General features: G+C 34.9%; 1 pseudogene; it reads right to left on the bottom strand.

The window, feature by feature from the left end:
• Positions 1–1,436: 1,436 nt before the first annotated feature.
• LOC100415480 (ubiquinol-cytochrome c reductase hinge protein pseudogene) lies at positions 1,437–1,981 on the bottom strand (annotated as a pseudogene).
• Between the last annotated feature and the right edge of the window lie 5,524 nt (positions 1,982–7,505).

Below are 7,505 nucleotides of genomic sequence, written 5' to 3'. Positions count from 1 at the left end.
GGACTAAGGAGTTAAGTATACAGATTCTTAAATGTCCTCCATTGTTGCTGAGGTTTTAAATAAGCATTATAAAGAAAATACAATATACACAATACAAACAAAAAGGATCTCTGGGCTGAAAGTACAAGCTCAATTTTAGTCCCAGATTTGCCTTAAATTAGCTGCGAAGTCTTAGGAAAGTTGTTTTAACTTTGCTTGGCCTTAATTTCCATATTTTTAAAAAGGCAATTGAACTAGATTTTCTCTTAGGCCACATGTGGCTTTAAATGAGGTGATGTGCAAGTAGTTTTGAAAACTTCACTTTCAATCTCAGCTCAGATTTGCAAACTTGAGTAGCCAAAGGCACAAACCCTGGTATTCTCTCTGTACCTGCTAAGCTAAGAATTAAAAGTAAACTGCTTTTCTCCTTTCAGAGACAGGTATAGTTTGACATCTCTCTCCAAGAAGTTTAAGTTTTTATATCTCAAACACTTCTACTTAAATGTATTTTCACATGGCTGTTCTTTTATCCTGTGGGGAAGGTATTTTTAATTAGCATACTTTTATTTTACATTTTGGATTATTTTATAAAATTTCATGTCAATAGTTTATTACAATTGAATATTTTAATAAATTTTTATAAAGTACTACTATTAAATGCAATGTGTGTGTGCGTGTGTGTGTGTGTGTGTATATATTTTTTGTTTGTTTGTTTGTTTGTTTTGTTTTGTTTTGAGGCTGAGTTTCGCCTCAAACTCAGGCGCGAGTTTACCCAGGCTGGAGTGCAATGGCGCGATCTCGGCTCACTGCAACCTCCGCCTCCTGGATTCAGGCAATTCTCTTGCCTCAGCCTCCTGAGTAGCTGGGATTACAGGCACGTGCCACCATGCCCAGCTAATTTGTTTATATTTTTACAATGTGTACTTTATTACAATTCCACCTCTCCCCTAGAATTTCTAAAGCGTCATGTCATTTCATAATCTATCAGACTGCTAATATGTGTTCTTTTAGTGTGGATGGAAAATGCAGGAGAGTAGCTGGGTTCAAGGGGAAGGTGGAATGAAAGAAGGGGGAAAAAAGGAACAAATAACTCCAACCTAAAAAAAAGGCCATGATTCCATTGACACAAAACATTATACACACATGCATATATTCATAACTAGAAAACATGAACCATTATTTATATGTATAGATAGGCTTGATAGCTATTTACTGATATATGGAAATAGCTCTCAAAAATGAAACATAAAGAGGCAAATTACAAATGACTGTATATGACACAGGTCATTCTGGTAACGAAGACCCATGTGTATACATATTTTTGGATTTTTGTTTGAATAAGCAGGAAAAAATTGCAAATACCAGGCTGCTAATATGCTTTACCCAAAGTGAATGGGATTTGGTAGGCGGCTGAGATTGAGATAATAATCTCTTGTTCTACTTACCTCTGTCTGAAGTTTTTATTTTATTTTATTTTATTTTATTTATTTATTTATTTTTTGCAGATCACAGAAATTTTATTAAGATGGAATCACTGTGAATTACATAGAAGCTACCAGCCTAAGCCAAAATCCATGAGGTTCATGTGAACTTATAGTTACACAGATAAGAAGAAACAAATGGTATATCCAAAACCATAAGGAAATATCGTGATGCCCAGATGATGAAGGCTGGGATAAGTCCACACATTTATTTCAAGTTGTTAAAGAGTTTGTGGGCCACACAATGGTCCCTTGCATGCAAGAAGTCAAAGAGCTCCTCTGTGCAATCCTCTTCTGTATGTGATCGAGAGGATACACGCTCATCACAGAGCTCTAGTTGCTCCCGGGCCTTTACACATTTCTCCAACTGCTCGCATTGCTCTCTCACTGTTGTTAGGGGATCCACTAATTCCTCCTCTTCCTCTTCCTCCTCCTTAGGATCTCCGGAGTCGGTCAGCATCTTTCGCTCGTCCTCCAGTCCCATGTCTGGCTACGGTTCTGGATTCAACACGAGCAACAAGAGCGGCACCTAATCCACTTCAGGATCAAGAAGCACCTCTGAAGTTTTTAAATTCAACTTAATGTATGTGTTCCTTTTAGAATTTGAAAAATATTAAGCAAAATGTAAAATTGTAAAATAGTGATGTGGTCATTCTCACATTGCTGTAAAGAATACCTAAGATCAGGTAATTTATAAAGAAAAGATGTTTAACTGGCTCACAGTTCTGTAAGCCATACAGAAAACATAGTAGCTTCTGCTTCTAAAGAGCCCTCAGGAAGCTCCCAATCATGGTAGAAGAACAAGGGGGAGTGAAGCATCTCACAAAGCAGGAGCAGGATGAGGAAAGAGAGAGAGGAGGTGCTACATATTTTTAAAGCATCAGATTTTATGAGAACTCACTGTCATGAGAACAGCACCAAGGGGATGGTGCTAAACCACTCATGAGGAATCTGCCCCCATGATCCAATCAGCTCCCACCAGGCCACTTTTAGCACTGAATATTTACAATTCAATGTGAGATTTGGTGGGGACACAGATCCAAACCATATCAAGTAAGTAGTATTTGTTAATTTCTTGTTTAACATGTGAGTGACTATGCATTCATGAATCCTGACCACTGTGTCTTGGGCATATTTAGCTTAATACTCAACTGATATAACACATATTTATTTCATAAAACTTTGAAAATAATTTTCTTAAGCATCTAAATGTGGATACAATGTAATTACTTTATTAAACTACTAAAACTACAAGGATTACTTGTTTGTTATTAATCTCATAATATATTTAAAACATTTTTAAGCAACAGGCAAAACATAAATACGTGATTACCAAATATTAATTAATTAATCTCTTCAAAGTCCCTAGCACCATTTGTTTAATATTTATCATCATTATGTCTGTACTTGGTCTTTACATTGTTCTAGAGTGATGGTCATACTTGTTTTGATATTGTTTTCTGGCTTCAGGGCAGAAATACCATTTTAATACATTTCATGTATTTCAATGATCTTTTTAAAGGAAAATGAATACTGTCTCATGCCCAGCCAAGTAACAACACCCAGATTATTAATAGATTCTCTGTTGACTCTCAAGACCTGGCTGCCTCTTTAAAGGTGAATCGAATTTTCACTTCTTCTCAGATTTGGCTTTCTTTTTCATAGTTATATTGGTAAAACTTCTTTATTTTTAGTTGAGAATTATTACATCCGTTTTTGTAATTCCATGTCTCCCTTTTAAGGTGTATATTGTATATGTAGGGCTTGATTGTCCAGCATTAAGAATCTTACAGAGTTGTAATTGTATAATATTAATCTGCACTTATAGCATTATTTAGATAGAATGCATATTCAGTGTCTTGTTACAGTTAATGATTATCCACAGAACCGATATTTTAGGAGATGAGGAATTGATTCTGAGAAGTTAACCCATCTCTCAAATATTTGTCAAATTCACAACTTTAGAATACAATGTTGAGCCCTCTTCCTATCTAGCTGTCATGAGAGAACATTGGTGATTATCGGTGCTCCTATTTTTGCAGGACCCTTTGCCTCACACAATTGTGTTCACTGTTTTCTACTTGCATGCAGAAAAAACTGTATACAACCCATACTTTATAAAAGACATACCTTTAGTGAAAACAGCAAAATGCCTAGGGGTGTTAACATTGACTAATGTTGTTAACTAACTGTTAACCAGTTACTATTGACTAATAATGTATATTAGCATTGACTGCATATCAAAATGACTTCTGTAGATCATTAAAGAAAAAACCAATTTAATATAAAAATGGGCAAAGAATGTAAGCAAACAATCCACAAACAAAGTCACATATTACCAATATTTACATAGAAAAAATGCCCAACCTTTACAGAAACCACAGAAAAACAAAACAACAAAATATTAATCCCATTCGGATTGACAAATCTAAAAAAGTCTGATTCCAAGTGGAAGTAGGGAAGTCTCCTGTGCTATGCAGATGGGGAAGGGATGACAGGAGTGATATAACTGGTAGAACAGCTTTGAAGAACAATTTGGTATTATAAAGTAGAGCTGAATATACAAATACCCCCAGCAACTTTACTTCTCAATATATGCAGCAGACTAGCATTTTTCACATTTTGATCATATGTGCATAGACATATGTGTACAAGCAGATACAAAATTTCAAGAAATACTTCTTTAACTTGCAATGCACAGGTATTTCTTGTTTATTCTATTGTTATAATGTAATGTCATGTATCATATGTCATTTTATCATAGACATTTCAAATGTTTACAATCCATTAAATTGATTTTGCCTGTCCTAATGAATCAAAACTTTTGTCTGTAGAACACTGTGAAACTCCTGTTCATGTATACACACTGATATATAAAAGGATGCTCTTTATAGTATTATTTATAGTGAAAATCAAAGACAAACAAGGATATCAATAGGATAACGGAAAAAATGGTAGTATATTGTGCAATAGTCAATTAAATAGCTAGAAGTATAAACTAATTCTACATGCATGCGTATGGTTAATACTAGAAGCATAATTTTTCATTAAAAAGTGAGTTTTGATATAAAATTTGCATAATTAAGGTACAAATAGAACATACAACTTCAGGATAGTTATATATGGGAGGAAACCATACACTAATTTTGTGACAATGGTTATACCTGGGAAAATAAATTATTAAAATGAAAATGATAAAACGTCAATATTTTAAAAATCTTGGTGCTATGTACACAGATTCTGTTACATTTTACTATTTAATGCATATGAAATATTTAATTAATGATTAGATGCAAAAATGCTACAATCCTTAATGTGACTCTCTCTATTTGGGTCAATTGTGATTATTCTTTTTGGAAAACCAAGTGCTTATGCTTCTTCTTGTAATAAAAATAAACTCAATTATGGCAAGGACTTAATTCTTCACAATATAGGCAGAAAGAAGCCTTGACTTTATTAGCATCTTTGATTCTTACTAAAACAAGCTGAACACCAGAGCTATGATGTAATTGCTCAATGGTTCTCTTAAAGAAAAAAGACAAAAGAAGGAACTTGATACTCCTTAATCAGGTCCCCAGCATATCATAGAAATATTTATCACATCCCAAATAAGATTCAACATCTTTTTTCAAGTTAAGGATGGTTTATGCAGCCAGATGTGGAAAGCTTTCTCCCTCTAAATGGTCATAGATGGGGCAGTATGACTCATAGGAACTGCTTTTGGAAAACTCAAGCTACAAGTAAGTCCACACGCAATCATTTCCCAATTAGTTGCTGCCTGATCTATTAACAGGAATACCCCCTTAAGGATTGTGTCTCCTGAGTGTCAAGACACACAGATAAAATAACTGGAGTCCAGTTCTTTGATCCCTACCTTCTTGAAGACCAATCTGAAGAGAAGACGGAGGTCTGAGAGAAAGTGCTGGTATACTGCTACAATAAAAAACCTCCTCTCAGGTTCAGAACTGCACAGACCCTATTGCTCTTTTCAGAAGACTAATCTTCATTTCCAAACATAAAAAGTGGGAAGGCAGCATTCGCCAAGCCTGAACTCCCCACTGTACTTTTCAACATCAGTTCCCGCTTAAGGCCTTCTAAGGACCAAGCTGGACCAGAAACAATGGATAAGGAATGGTTTTGGGGAGGATGATGTCACATGCACAGAATCACTATCCTTCCTTTTTCAAGGATCTGTGGGTCTTAGACAACTTTTTCTGAAAAAATGACTCTATCTTATTCTATGCCATCCTTTTGAGAAAATGGTGTGTCAGTTATTTCAAGAGATCCACACAAGTCTTTTCAGAAGTGCTGTTCTCAGTGATTCCAAGGTAATTTTCAGACTCTCATCTTACTACAAAAAAAAGGGTGAAATGTGTGTGTGGGGTATACATATACACATGGGCCCCCAGCCACAGATGAGCAGTAAACAGTACTATGAAAGAATGCCTGCACTCTGTGCCTGCTTGTTTACCACTTGGCTGCCTGAATCTCTGCTGAAATTTTGTTCCCAAATTTCCTTGACTGGGTTCTACCCTGTTCATGAATGACTTACCATTGTCCCATACTGCTACTTGGACACCTCCTAATGTCTGTAATCCTCCTCTCCAATTCTCTACTTCACTGCAGGGATTTCTTTCCATATTCTTTGTCTTCCCACCACCAGCAGAGCAACTGTATTTAAGGCAATGCTGAAGAGTTGGCTGTATAGTTCTACATTTTATTATTCAAGGCAAGACTTTGTCTTGATAAAGTAGTCTTATTTTTAAATTTTAAAAGAAATTAAAGACTTGACACACATTTATACATTAAATAATTAATGATACAAGATGTTCTTATAAATGTTTAAGATTGTCCTTGATCCCAGAATTTAAATGTCATCTTTTTGTATTTTAAAATTATTTGATCTGCCTCCCACATAACTATTTCTTAGAAAGTATTTGCTGAGCCTCAGAAATGCTGGTTTAGGTGAATTTTTCAAAAGAATGGGTAATTTTCTTTAGGAACTTCAAACAGCTAGGGATTATATTTCCTTTTATGTATTCTATTGAATAATTTGATTCCCATAATAACACATCTTCATTGTGTCTTTTTAATCATTTGTCACAAATGAACTAGCTCTTTGGTTTAAAATTCTTTTGTTCTCTATATATCAATAATGCAAATGGAAAGTCAGCTACCAACAATCTCCCATGGAAAATAATCTAACAAAACAAAACAAAACAGAAAACAGGATGGTGAAGAATAAAATTAATTGAGTATAGACTGACCCTGACAAGAAAATGTTTCATGTTTCCTTTTTTGGGTTGTAAACAAAATGACTAAATATGCCAAGCAGGTTGCAATGTTAACAACATTTATAGGTGCATGATTTGCAACAAACACCTGATTATGTTGACTTCATTTAAAATTAAGTCCTTTAGAGAGGGCATTTAATATTTGGTGTTTGCTGCTTGGTATGCATTCCATTTGTCACAACCTGATGCCTCAGAGACCAAGGAAGCACATTCTAATTAACCCAGGGTGAGCTGCAGTAGTACACAACTGTTGTGTGTTGTGTTCCATCTTTTCTTTTTTTCCTTTTAGTAACTAATAAAAAGCATATAACCAGGGTTTTAAAAGCACAGACAGGGTTCCTCTGTGTGAAAGCTCTGTCAGCTGCACAACAAAAGCCTGTTACTATAACTTATTGGCTTCATACAGTTTGTGTCATTGACGTTTCCTTGAATTATAACTATCAGGACACGTGGTGGATAGGCTGTCACATTTAAAGAATTATATATATATATGGTTTCTATGTCTCTGATGTGATGCCACAGAAACATACATACATATTTCACCGATTACTGATGTGAGTACACAAAGCAACTGTAAAAAATGTATTTGAAGAAAGATGGGCATTCTGATATTCAACAAGAAAAAAAGGAAATATTGTTAAGCTACTGTAGCAGGAATTTAAGATAGAACAAATGAATGGCCTCTCTAAATGGGGTTTGCTGACATTTCTGAGTTTTTGTGTGAGAAGTAGATAGGTTAACTGAGTGAATG

Source organism: Callithrix jacchus, chromosome 6, assembly GCF_049354715.1.
Source record: "Callithrix jacchus isolate 240 chromosome 6, calJac240_pri, whole genome shotgun sequence".
Classification (NCBI taxonomy): Eukaryota; Metazoa; Chordata; class Mammalia; order Primates; family Cebidae; genus Callithrix; species Callithrix jacchus.
This window is presented reverse-complemented; position numbering and strand designations above follow the sequence as displayed.